Here is a 15,099-nt window from a genome sequence, read left to right as displayed (position 1 = left end):
TATTTCAAATAATTTATCACTGAATACCATGTCCTATTTATTTACATTTTTATTTACATTTTTTTAGTGTCTTTAATAACTAGAGGACCACACATTGTTTACTACTTTCTTGCATTTGTCAAGTTATGTATTTTCAAGAAATATCCCCATTCATCAAAATTTTTGAGTTTATTGTTAGTTATACATAATATATTTTATTATTCTAATAATAAAAATATATGGTGGTAATTACTTTTTAAATTCTCAGTATTGGCAATTTATATTCCTTTCTTTTATTCCTACGACTTATTAAAGGATTAACAATTTTATTTAATTTTCAAAGAATTTACATTTTGGTTTGCTGATCTCTCTGTATATTTTTTAATTTTGATTTCTGATTTTCTCTCAATTATTTCCTTTCTTCTACTTGTATGTATGTATGTTAGAAACACATATTTTTAGAGTATAAATTAAAGCACTGCTTTAGCTCCCCCACAATAGTTATTTTTCATATTTCCATTTTCTTCAGTTTGGAATACTTTCAAATTTTGTTTTATTTCTCCTTTAACCTATGGGTTATTTAGAAGCATACTGCTTGCTTGCGTAATGGATTTTCTATTATTTAATTCTAGCTTAGTCTCATTGTTGTCAAAGAACATTTTTTTTTATATTTTATTCTAGCTTTTGAAATTTGTTAAGCCTTGCTTTTATTCACCAGTACGTGACTCATTTTGGAAAAAGTGTTTCAAGTGCATTTGAAAATACTTTTCATTGTGGAGGTGTTGGTTGATGTGCTTTATCTGTCATTTTGTTCAAGTCTGTTTTTCATGTTGTTCAATTTGTATTTTTTATTTTTAGTCTACATGGCCTATCACTTACTAAGAGAAATTTACTTTAAGTTTCCAAATATGACTATGAATTTATATTTTTGTCCTTTTATTTCTGTCAGTTTTACTTTATATATTTTAAACCATGTTAATGTATATACATTTGGTGTTATTACATAAGGAAGTTTAACTTGGTGCTTTGTTATGAAATGTTCCTCTTTAACTTCAGTAATGTTTTTTGTCTGAAATTCTACTTATAGGATGTTGGTATTACTAAATTAGCTTTATCATTTTTGAAGTCTTCTTATTCTTTTACTTTTAACATTTCTTTTTTATAATATTGAAGATAGATCATGAGGAAATCATGCTCCTGGATGAAATCTGACTTATTCCTTTTGTATTTTTCCCTAATTCTCAACCTAATTCACATAATTTTTATATGAAAAATAATATACAAAAATAACATTTGTTTAATAATGTATTTTTAAAGACTGAAAACATTATTGGCTTTTTATGTAACATTAAGAATTTACTTCACCTACAGATCATTGCTCAAATAAACTTTCATAATACTGTTAAAATTTAATCATTCTATCAAATAATACAAAGCTTAAGTAATCCACCTTGCCATTTAAAAATTTTAAAAGGGGTGAAGTGAATTTAGAAATTATTTTTATTTTTTATTTTTAATTCGTGTTTGAAAAGGATTGCCAAAGATGAATTGAGGGAAAAATGCATAATTGACGTAATACAAATGTGACAGATTGATAGGGAAATAAAGTAACTGAACAGTTCAGGGAATATGAAAGCTTTTAAGGTGGAATGTTTATGACTTAGACAACTTGAATACGAATGAAGTTGACAAGCACGACCTTTTACTAGTTTCTTCTTTAATGCTAAGAATAAAACACTTTGCAGAAGCATGTCATGATTGGCCTTACTACTCACAATATAATAATGCAATATTTTAAATGAAAAGCTGAAATAAATCAGAAGCTGTTTACTTTGTGAAAAAGAATATGAAAAATGCGCTCTTCAACCGTTTTCACAAATAAAGTAAAACACCTTTTCGTCATCTCATGTTTCAAGTGACTTGACATTTAGCAGTTTAAATGCAATTGGCACTAAATATTAAGAATTAATCAAAGAAAATTCAGATCAAATATTTGTATTTCATACTTTAAAGGAAAAATGTTAACAGCACTATAATTATTTCCTTTACCTGCTTATGACCAGAAGAGTTAGTTCTTCATAGTGGAATTCTGACTATGTCCAACTATTTGTTATTCAACCTCTCTCACACATGGAAAAGGGAGACAAATATAAAACTACAAGAAATACTGATTTGTTTCAAATACAGTTTTAAAAATATTTTTCATGGTCTTAGTTTTATATTACACTGGTTAAGGCTTTGAATTTGAGAGACTCCTAGACCTGAATGAAAATCTTAGCTCAGCCACAAACAAGTTTAGTGAAATTAGGGATTTTATATAAAGATCAATTATTCTCAGTTTTCTTATACATAAATGGGAATGATACTATGTAATGGGAATGATATACTTTATGAATTCCTCTACTGTGATGGTTACTTTAAGTGTCAATTTGATTAAACTATTGCCCTAGAAATTTAATCAAGCACTAATCTTGTATTTTTTCAATGTGGTTAACATTTACAATCAACTGACTTTAAATAAAAAAGACAATTTTTTTGTAACGTTTTTTCTGGTTTTGGTATCAGGGTAATGTTGGCCTCATAGAATGAATTTGGAGTGTTTCCTCCTCTTCAATTGCTTAGAAGAGTTTAAGAAGGACAAGTATTAATTCTTTATATGTTTGGTAGAAATCACCTGTGAAGCGGCTCAGTCCTGCACTTTTGCTTGCTGGGAGATTTTTGATGAAACATTCAGTTTCACTACTAGAGATCAGTCTGTTCCGATGTCTATTTATTCCTGACTCAGTCTTGAAAAATTGCATATTTCTAGAAATTTATTAATTTCTTCTAGGTTGTCCAATTTGTTGCCATGTAACTGTAGTATTCTCTTAGGATTTTTTTTTGTATCTCTGAGGTATCATTTGTTATTCCTCCTCTTTCATTTCTTATTTTGCTTATTTGGAACCTCTTTTTCTTGATGAATCTGGTTAAGGTTTATCAATTTTGTTTCTCTTTTCAAAAGAACAGCTCTTGGTTTCATTAATCTTTTCTATTTTCTTTGTCTCTATTTTATTTATTTCCTCTCTCATCTTTATTACTTCCTTCTGACTTTGCGCTTTTTTTGTTCTTTTTTGCTAATTCTTGTAGATGGTAGGTTTATTTCTGCTTTTAGTTAATTGTTCTTTATCCTGTTTTCCTGAGGAAACTTGCCAGAGATTTATCAACTTAACTAGAAGTCAAAAAAAAAATCTTCAGGATTATTTTATTCTTGTCATTGTATTTCTTTGTCATTACTTTCTAATTCTTCTCTTATCTACTTCTTTGTACTTTTGGTATATTATGCTTTTCGTCTATACTTTTTAGTTATAGACTTTATCTTGCAATTACTCTCTCCCTCCCTTCTCTTTCTCTCTCTTCCTATTAATCATTATTTCTTTGCTTTTGGGTATTACATCCATCCACTGCATTTTTAATTTTGGTTACTATGCATTTTAGCTGTGGAAATTCCTAGTTCCTTTTTTTTCATGAATATATAGTTGATTTACAATGTTGTGTTAGTTTCAAGTGTACAGCAAAGTGATTCAGTTATGTATGTTCATATATATATGAATATATATATATTCTTTCTCAGATTCTTTTCCACTATAGGCTATTGCAAGGTATTGAATATAGGTCCCTGTGCTATACAGTAAGTCCTTGTTATATATCTATTTTATATGTGTTAATCACAAACTTCTAATTTATCCCTCCCTCATTTCCCCGTAGGTAATCAGTTTGTTTTCTATGTGAGTTGTAAGTTCACTTATAACATTTTGTTTTAGATTCCACATGTAAGTGATATATGAAATCTATCTTTCTTTGTCTTACTTTCTTCACTTAATATGATAATCTTTAGGTCCATGCATGTTGTTGCAAATGACATTATTTCATTCATCTTTATGGCTGAGTAACATTCCTATGTGTATATATACCATATCTTCTTTATCCAGTTATCTGTTGATGGACATTTAGGCTGTTTCTGGAAGTTCCTAGTTTTCTGTCACATATTTAATTTTTTATATTTCTAAAATATAAAATATAGTTATTTTATACATAAGTATGATGACTCCATTATCTAGAGCTTCTGTGAATCTATTTTTATTCTCTATAATTTTCTTTGCTTTTGGTCATGTTTTTAATTTGCCTCTGGCTGGTTATTTTTTATTGAGCACTAAATATCCATGAAAATTTCAAGAATAATTTGAGGTACAATATATCATATTAATCTTTGAGAAACTTACCTTTCCATCTGCCCTGTGTTTGAAGAACAGCAGATCTGCACTTTGTCCAATTTCAATAATTAAGATTATTTGATCAAATGGGTTAACCAAGGGTTCCCTTCCGTTGTGTTCTGGACACAAATTTCTGCTGCCTTAGCCCACAATGATGTTAAAACTTTAGCTCAGCTTCCTAATCTACACAAGCGCCTCAAAAAAAATAAATAAAATAAGATTTACAAAACAAGGCTAAAATTTAAAAAAATACTCACACACACATATATATATAAATTTGAATCACTTTGCTGTAGACATGAAACATTGTAAATCAACTATACTTCACTAAAAAATTAAAATCAAAATTAAAATTTTTTAAGTAAAAACACAGGGCAAAGGGGCATCAACTGCTAGTCTCAAAGCATTGGACTTCTACCATGTCCAGACCTGGCCTGTATTTCTCCACTATTGTATTAGGTACCTAGTGCCTTTAAACATATGTGCTACATACTTTTTCAAGTGGATGGTTGGCCCAAATTATGTAGTCTACCATTACTCAAAGCCTGTATATTGCCTTTGACTATCCAAAGAAATCTTTAACTACCTGAGAACATGGTTACACTGTAACATGTTTGGAAAATTTAGCATTCCATTTAAATAACTATGAATAGTTTACCACTACCCTCTCTTTGAAACATTTTCTTCACATGGCTATTAGACCGTTCCATTTCTCTCCTGATTATCCTCCTACTTCAATGTCTTCTACACAGGCTTCTTTAATAGTTTCTCTTTATTTCCTTAGCATTCCAATTTCCCAGGGCTCTGCCTCTTGACTTTTCTTTTACGTTTATAACCATTTACTTGATGAGCTCAATCAGTCACATGGCTTTATCTACATGCTATGTTTATGTATTTTTGCACATTTCAAATTTATACCTCTAGTCAGAATTCTCCTCTGAGTTCTGAGATCAAATTACCTACTATATATTTCTAAACTTATCCAATTTCCTTCTTAACAGAAACCCAACATGCCTTGAACTGAACTACTGTTCTTCTCTATCCTTAAACCTGCTTTTCGCACAATCTTTTTCTTCTCAGTTAATGAAAACTCCATCTCCGAGTGAAAACCTTAGCAACACGATCAACACCAGTCTCTCTGACAGCTTACATGTGCTGTTTGTGTACATCGTTTTGCCTCTGTTTCAGAAAAATAAAACATCTAGTCCCTTCTTACAATGTCCACTGCTATTTACCTTGTACAAGCCACCATCATTTCTAACCTGGATTAATGAATTAGGCTTCAATGCTTCAGTCTATTCTCAGCACAACAGCCAGAGTAATCATATCACTCTTTAAAATACTTCAGAGGCTTCCTCTGACACTTACGGTATGTGTCAAAGTATTTTCAATCACCTGCCTCCCTGATCTCAAGTGCTATTTGTCCTCTTTTTCTAAGCCTCAGCGTCTTTTATTTCATCAAACATTCAACTGGTTTCTAATTCAAACACAGTATCTAATGAATGAAATTCACGAAGATTAAGAAAAATAATGCATATCTAAGTATCTGACACAACTGCTAGCAAGTAGTAGACAATGATTTCTTGCTGTTGTTTCCCTTTTTTTCTACATTATATTTAAAGGGATCATATTTAGGTCACAGAAGGACACACTATTTTAAGGATATATATCTCTATATTCTTGATTCTGCCTTCCTAAATGCTTTATCTTGAGTTACTCTATAAAATATTGATTAACTTTCTAAAACTGTATGATTTTTGATACTATCTTTTTAACTGAATTAGTTTCCAGCAAAAAAAATTAATACTTCCTGTGATTTACAAACTTAGCACACAAACGTGTTAGGCTCTCCACTGTATCTATTTTGTCCTCATTCAATGTTCCTATTAAAAACAAAAAAAACTAGTAGCGAGATTGCTGTTATAGAATTTGTGATTTCAACTAAGTACCATTTTTTTCAATCCATCTGTAAATATTAAGAGACAGTTATTCATTGATTTGTCCTTGTACAAAGTCCATTAGCTGCCCATGTTTGACCATTAAAAGGGTTTTCTCCAAAGAAGAACATTAGGTAGCCATTATGATTATCTCAGCAATAAAACAAATTACTACCTCTGTGAACTTTTAGTCATCGACGGTGGCCTTCCAGATTTTACGGACTATACAAGAATTTCACAAGATTATTTGGGCAGGAGTTTTACAAAAGAAACCTTTGAAAGGTCTTAGGTTAAATTTCACCTAATATTTGATTATTGTGTCATTGGTATTACACAAATAATAGCAGATGAAGTACTTTTCTTTTTTCTAAGTATAGTTGATTCACAATGTTAGTTTCTGGTGTATAGCATGATTCAGTTATATACATAGATTCTTTTTCGTTATAGGTTATAAGGTATTGAATGTAGTTCCCTGTGCTACATATAGTAGAACCTTGTTTATCTATTCTATATATAGTAGTTTATATATGCTAATCCCAAACTCTTAATTTACCCTTCTCCCTTTCCCCTAAGGTACTTTCTTAGAGTAAACCTCAACTGTATCTCAGAAGAACTATTTCAGTGTGTTCTTTATACTTTATTAATAAATGTTTTACTACCCACAGCATTTGAAAAGTATATTAATAAAATACATTTTTCCTTTAAATAATATATCCAAAACGTCAAAGGAAAAATGTATAGCATATTTTTTACTATACAGATTTGTGAATGAAAAATATTGCCAGCCATATCAGTAAACGAATAATTCTGCGGCTTTCAAGTTATCAGCCACTACTGCCACCCCAGACTGTGAGCAGAGGGAACTCAGGATGCTGACAAGCAGGCAGCCTGGTCTCTGCAACCATGCTCAACAGTGTACTCGAGGGGAACTCTGGATATGAAATAACAGGACACTGGCCCTAGATGGCTAGCTGCATATCAAAGGAATGATTTCAGTGAGGCCACACCTTTACACCTTCCCATACATAGAAAACAACTAAGTTCCTTAACTTGAAATAATCTGGTTTTCTTTAATTAACGTTAACCTTTTGATCTTTCAACTAACTGGTCTTTGTTGCAAAAAACTCCTATATATCCTGGCTTCTCCCTTGCCTAGGTGGAAGTCTCTTAGAGTGATCTGAGAGGCTGTGTCCTGGGCTCAAGTCCGAAGAAAGTCCACCAAATAAAACACAACTTTCAACTTACAGGCTGTGCCTTTTATTTCAGTCGACAGATTCCAAGATAATATAAATCAAACCACTATATATTCTGAATTAGTCACACATCAATGGTAACTGTAGGTTAATAATAGTCATACAACACTGGTCTCATAGAAAAATATTAAAGGTCATTTTAAAATGAAGTTCATAAGCAAAATAGATATAAATTTTATTTAAACAATGCCATTTTTGTCCCTTTTCCAAGTCCCAATATCACAGAATAAATCAGAATCTCTCCTATAACTTCTGAAATTTCCATAGCTATTCTCATTTCTGAACCATTTCATAAGACAATATTGAGATTTTTTTGCATTTTCCCTAACTTCTCTTGGAATATATGGACATGGATATACTGCTACAAGTTGTTTGAAACCAAAATGATCAAATTCTTGAAGATTCAGTAAAAACTAAAGCATATTTCTACTTTTCTTGAAATATAATTACTCTACGGAAGATCTAGATGAACGTAGTCCACCATTTTAATGTGTTTAGATATTTCCTGTCCACTCACTAATTATGTTATCAATTTATTCAATAAGCCTTTTTAAAGAGCTATTAGATGCTGTATATCTAAGAGCAAATCACATTGTTATTTTCTTTAACAACCCCTGCAGTCTAGTAAGACAACTACCACTAACTGCAATCGCTCCTTATTTGTATGCTACTACTACAAATTTTTCCTTGCGTAACATTTAGCATATGCCAGACAATTTTAAATTCTTTACATGTACAATTTTATATGTCATAGCTCATACTATTTACTTGTTAAGAACAATTGTTCTAATTGAGGTGGCTGCCCTGTAACAGGTAAAATAGAATACAGCATTTTAAGTGCTATTCATGAAAAAGGGCTACGACTTTTATTCCCAATGTACATGAAATACAATGTATTGATAAAGTGGATAATCTTACGTAAAAACACCTTATTGCATACATTTTCACAATCATTTGGTAGAAAAGCTAACTAAAAAACTGAATATTAATATCTTAAAATAATTTATCTCTCACCCTAAACAAAGATGCAAAAACATCTGCTTAATTCTAGGGGAAAAATACAAGGAAGAGAACAGAAATTATTTTTGTGTTTTTTTCCTATTTATTTAACCTTGGCAAAGTTAAGCAGCTACCCTCTCCCACTGCCCAACTCAACTAACACTTGCCTAATTATCTTAATTATTTCTTGATGCATGTAAATCTTATATTGCTATTATTGTTATTTCAACTATACAAAGGAAAAATATGAAGTTTTGAGAGGTTGTCTGCCTCATGTAGTGTTACTGAGTTAGTATGTAGTTGAATAAAAACACAAATTAAAGAGTCTAGCTCAAGATACTGTGTGCTTAACATTACACTGTCTTGACTCCATATTATCAGGTTAATCAATTTCACCTACATGGGTATAAGATAGGAAATTCAGAGGAGCAAGCTTATTCATTTTGAATGACCAAGACAAGTAAATGAGTCTACCTGAAAGTGTTAGAGACATAAAATCACATCAACAATTACTAAAAAACAAAACAAAACTACTGCACTACTAAATTATAACAAAGAAGAAAAGATGAGGCAGTATAGTACAGTTAAGGTCAACAGTGGCCTTTGGAAGTAGACAGCCTGACCTTTGAATGCTCTCTCTGCTATTTAAAAAGCTGTGTAACCATAGCCAAATCACTCACCCTCTCTGTGCATCAGTTTCTTCATTTTCAAGAGACAATACCTTACAAAAAGGTTGTAAATAATAAATGTAAATTATGTAGAGCCTCGTGTGTAGGTCTACCTGGATTATAATTACTGACATTACTATTCATTGTTGTGCTCAGTACACATTATTACTTAATGTACAAAGATTATCTTTGTAAAATGAAAAGAAAATGAGTCCTGTATAATATACTTCAAAACTTGTTGCTCTATTTATTATAAAAGATTACTTGGGTTGTGGTCACTAGGTTGTTTTATGTCTTTAATGGAGTCCAGAACTATTCTATTTGGCCAGACTAACAAAAATGCTTATGCATCTCCTTAGTATCTTTACCTGTTTTAAAAACTGTTTCAAAATGGTATGCATACTGATAAACATGTGATGACAATGGGTATTTACTTTTTAGCATCCATTGGGAGGAAACTCAAGAGCCAGTTTTCACTCATCAATCAGAGGTAATTTTTTTTAAACTAACATAATATTATGACATAAGCTGTCATCATATTCCATCTCTCATATTTATTTTTCTGCTCATTAATTCTATCTCTTTTTCAATTTTTAATCGCGTTGTATTGTTTCCAAGTTTTGCTGATAACATGCAAGGCAAACAGCATGAGCTAAGAGTTTCAGATTACTTCCCCTGGAACAGACACTATGATAAGTGTTACATGTATATTAATGTATTCACATATGTCATTAGAATCTTTGAAATAGATTATATTACTATTAGGATAAAACAAGAGAATTCCTCTTTTGGGAGTCTAAAAATGTCAACTTCTCTGTAGACTCTTTAATATTTAGAAAATCAGGTTGCCTGCAAATAATTTTTTAACTTTTCCTTTTCAATCTGTATTTTTTTTTAACATATCACATTGTCTAAGATCTTCAGCACAATGTTAAATAGAAATGGTTAGAGTGGACAGCATGCCTCATTATTCTCTATGTCAGGAAGAAGACATTCATTCATTAACTATTAAGTATGCTATTAACTGTGGGTTTTACACAGTTATCCTTTATCAGTTTGAGAGATTTTACCATGAAAGAAGATTGAATTTTGCCAAATTCTTTTTAAGTTCCTCTCAAGGCAATCATATGGCTTTTCTTCTTTAGTCTGTGAATATAGTGAATTACACTGAATGATTTTTGTGTTACCAGAATAATCCTCAATTGGTCATGATACATTAATCTTTAAATATATTATAGGATTTGATACGTTAACTTCGTGTGAAGTACTTTTGTGGCTAGATCCACAGATTTTGTTCTTTCATAGATTTCTGGTTTTGTTTTGTAGACATCTTCATCTAAATCAGTTATCAGCGTAACACTGGTCTTATTATAAAATACATTTTGTAGTATTCTTTCCTTCTCAATTTTCTAGAAGTATTTGTGTAGAAGTGGTATTAATTATTTCTTAAACATTTGGTATAATCATCCATGAAGTAATCCAGGGGTAGAATTCTTTCTATGGAAAGTTTTTTTCTCCCCCCTATGAAACCAATTTCTTTAATAGATATAGGACTATTCAGTATATCTATTTTTTTCTTGAGAGAGCTTTGGTAATTTTTCTCTTTCAAGGTATTTTTCCAGTTTATTTAATTAATCAGATTTCCTAGATGGCTGTTAATAATATTCTCTTTTTATTCTCATTGTGTATGTAGGATCTGCATTAATCTCACCTCTGTCATTTCTGATATTGAGGACTTTTATCTTTTTCTTTCCTAAATGTATTGGTCATTTATTTGTCTTATTCTTTTTCTCTATCATTTCCTGTATGCAAATATTTATAGCCAACATATATATCATATAAAATATCTAAATACATACAATGGCCTCAAACAGAAAACAACAAAATGCCCACTAACAGTTGAATGAGTAAACAAACTGTGGAATATCCATACAATAAAACACTAGTCAGCAATTACTTTTGCTATCTCCAAACACAAGGATGAGTCAGAATAATTATGCTGAATGAAAGAAGTCAGACCAAAAAGATATATATTGCAATGATTCCATTCGCTTAAAAAAACAAAAATCTGGAAAAAAGAAACTATCCACAGAGACAGAGAGCAATTCAGTGTTTTCCTGAAGATAAAAGGTAGGGAGATGTGGATTTAAAAGGGACACAAGAAAACTCTTTGGAGTGACTACTATGCTTACATATTGATTATGGCAATGGTTTCTTAGGTATATATGTATTTATGAAAATTCATCCAGTTGCACGTTTAAATTGTGTAGTTTATTGTAAATCAATTATACCTCAAAAAAGCTGTAAAATATAATATCCAAATATGACCACTTCATGTGATTTAGCCTAATATCTTCTCCATTTCACAGAAAAATAACCAGAAAGACCAAAATATAAAATAATTTTCTAAAGCCACAAAGCTAGTAAGTTACAGGGATAGGACTGAAAACCACAGACTATGTCTCCAGAGCCTAAATACTTACACACTATTTAATAGGGCCTCTTAATGTGTGTGTGTTTGAAAGTTATATTTCCTTCACTACCCTTCTTTTTTAGTTTTTTATATATTAGTTGCTAGCATTCAAGATAAACATATTTATATTTAAATCAATAATTCAATTTTACTTTCTTTCTATTAATGGTGCTTTGAAAACCATATCACACTATTTTCATTCTACTGAAGGTACATGATGGCTCAGATAACTTTTTATGTATTTACTTAAGGGCATAAATCCCTAAGCAAGCTCATAAATCAACATATGTACCTATGCAACAAAATCTGATTGTTATTTACAGGTAATGTCTATGAGGGGAAATTGTCCTCCAGTTGGTAAGCACCTATTATCACGTACTCTTTCTCACAGATGTTGTTCACATATAACAATAAGGGAGTTGCAGCCCTCCTCCCAAGTGCTTCACCGAGAGTTGGGGCCTATCCTTATTATAGTATTTATCCCACTTTGTTATAATTAGTGATGTATTAGACAATTCCTTTTACTGATTAGACAAAAGTTCCTTTTAGTACAATTAATTAATGTAAAAGATGCATATTTTAGAAAGAAAATTCTTGTAGATTAAGAGTAAACATTACTAAGTCAAGCCAATTATCTGCTCCAACTGAATATGAGAACTATCAAAATCTGAATTTAACTTCAGAAGATGAAAAGATCAGGTTCAGCAGCATGATGGATCTGCAAACTGGAAAGATACTGTCTAGTCTCAAGTTCAATAACAAAAAATTGAAAATGTTTTAAAGAACAATCTTGCGTTGAGTTTACTAACCACACATATATGCATTCTGCATATAGTGCTGCTAGACAATAGACCTTTAAAATTACACAGAATTTTTAGGCAATAACTTGAAGGTTTCCACACATGTGCATAGTATAACTTATACATACAAATGTAACTTGGAAAACATTGCACATCTTAATTTTTCTCTAATATAAAACAACTGCTTAGAGAAGTGATAAAAGTGTTATACTTCAGAATTCTCAGAGTAATATATACCCATATATCATAAGATTTAGAAGTCTTAAATTGCTAGCATCACATGGAAGGAGAATTAAAAATCTTGAAATTATCAGTTTTATTCAAAAACAAAAGTATTATTCCTTGAGACATGAGAATTTGATGTTATGATTAACCATCTGCAATCATTCTCACCATCTTATTTAACTACCCTTTCCTTTAAACCAACTTAAGTCTTATTTTCTCCTCACTTTGTCTTTTCTCTTAATTAATACCCAATCCCCATGGGGACCCCAGAACCCCAAAGTACTCTGCTTATAAAGCTTCCAAATTATCACATGTAATTTTAATTACGGTTAACTACCATGGGTAAAACATTCATTACAAAGGGAATAAATAATAATCCAATTACACTTACAAAACTCTTTTTGGCTCAGGTATTTACCTGTCACCCTGGATTTTATTTCTAAAGCCTAGTTACCTAGCAAAATACTCCTAAGTAATTTCAGCAATTTTCTGTGAACATGAGAGAAGTAAGAAACTCCTAATACCAGCTCTCTAATCTGCTGCTTATTCTCTATCCCCAGCTGCCCTTTAATCATTTACAGTTAATATAATTACGTGTTTATTGTGAATGTATATGAAGAACTACAAATAAAATAAATGTTACATTTGAAGGTGAAGGGAGAAAATCATCTCTTGGAAATTTTCAAAATAATTATTTAAGAATTATTTTCACAGCTATTAGACCCTTTAGTGTGATGTAGCTAGAAAATAAGCAGATTTGGGGGGGAGATTTATTGCTGAGAACTCTTGGATATGAGCTCTCGCAGTCTGTGAGCACTGCAGAGAGGTGAAGTCTGCCCATCCCCAGAAGGGTGGTGAAATGATGTCCTGGGAGCCCTCTGTAGGGGAAGACAAAGAGAACTCAGCCCTGTCTCAGGCTAGCACAAGGTCAAGTGCACTGTGGCAGCCTGACAGAAACAGCTGCATGAGGCAGGCTTGCATTTCCTCATGCATTCATAAACATGAGGCTTATGTCAGGATTTCCTATAAACCAGATTCAGCCACACAGGAGAGAAAGAAACTGTGTGTGTATAGGTTGGAGTTTCCTATCACCCCTTCTTCAGGTTGGATTCATTTGCAGAACAACTCACAGAACTCAGAGGAACATTTTACTTACTGGATTACCAGTTTATTATAAAAGGATATAACACGAGAAAGGACAAAAAAAAATCACATGATTATCTCAACAGATGCAGAAAAAGCATTTGACAAAATTGGACACCCATTTATGATAAAAACTTTTACCAAAGTGGGTATAGAGGGAATATATCGTGACATAATAAAAGCTATTTATGACAAATCTACAGCCAGCATAGTACTCAATGGTGAAAAGCTGAAAGCTTCCCCCCTAAAATCTGGAACAAAACAAGGATGTCCACTCTCACCACTTCTATTCAATACAGTATTGGAAGTCCTAGACATAGCTATTAGACAAGGAGAAGAAATAAAAGGGATCCAAATTGGAAGAGAAGAGGTAAAGCTGTCATTATATGCAGATGATATACTATTACATATAGAAAACCCTGAAGAATTCACACAAAAACTACTAGAGATGATACAGCAAGGTAGCAGCATACAAGATTAACATACAAAAATCAGTGATATTTCTTTACACTAACAATGAAATATCAGAAAAGGAATATAAAGAAACAATCCCTTTTAAAAATTGCATCTAAAAGGATAAAATATTTAGGAATAAATCTGACCAAGGAAGTGAAAGACCTATATGCAGAGAACTACAAGACACTAAGGAAATGGAAAGATATTCCATGTTCTTGGATTAGAAGAATTAATATTGCTAAAATGGCCATACAACTGAAAGCAACCTATAGCAATCAATCCCTATAAAATCACCCAGGACATTTTTCACAGAACTAGAACAAATAATCCCAAATTTATATGGAATCACAAAAGACCCAGACTGCCAAAGCATTACTGAAGAAAAAGAATGAAGCTGGAGGAATAACCCTCCCAGACTTCAGACAATACTAGAGCTACAGTAATCAAACCACCATTGTATTGGTACAAAAACAGACATATGGATCAACAGAACAGGACAGAGAGCCCAGAAATAAACCCACAAACTTTTGGTCAATTGGTCTTTGACAAAGGAGGCAAGAACATAGAATGGAGTAAAGACAGTCTCTTCAGCAAATTGGGAAACTGCTGTTGGGACTAAAAAAATAAAACACCAAATTTATCTACAAAACAGAAACAGACTCACAGACATAGAAAACAACTACAGTCACCAGGGGGAAAGGGGTGGGGACGGATAAACTGGGAGTTTGATTTGCAGATACTCACTAATACACATAAAACTGATAAACAACAAGTTATACTGTATAGCACAGGGTACTACATTCAATACTTTGCAGTAACTTTGGTTAAGAATATGAAAATGAATGTATGTTCCTATGTGACAGAAGCATTGTGCTGTACACCAAAAACTGACACAATATTCTAAACTGACTATACT

The 15,099-nt window shown here is 31.7% G+C and overlaps 1 long non-coding RNA gene across 2 annotated transcripts in view; it reads right to left on the bottom strand.

The window, feature by feature from the left end:
• The window catches only part of LOC140688851 (uncharacterized), an 82,234-nt gene that overhangs the window by 64,138 nt on the left and 2,997 nt on the right, over positions 1-15,099 (bottom strand). The window lies entirely within an intron of this gene.

Source organism: Vicugna pacos, chromosome 24 (genome assembly GCF_048564905.1).
Source record: "Vicugna pacos chromosome 24, VicPac4, whole genome shotgun sequence".
Taxonomy (NCBI): Eukaryota; Metazoa; Chordata; class Mammalia; order Artiodactyla; family Camelidae; genus Vicugna; species Vicugna pacos.
This window is presented reverse-complemented; position numbering and strand designations above follow the sequence as displayed.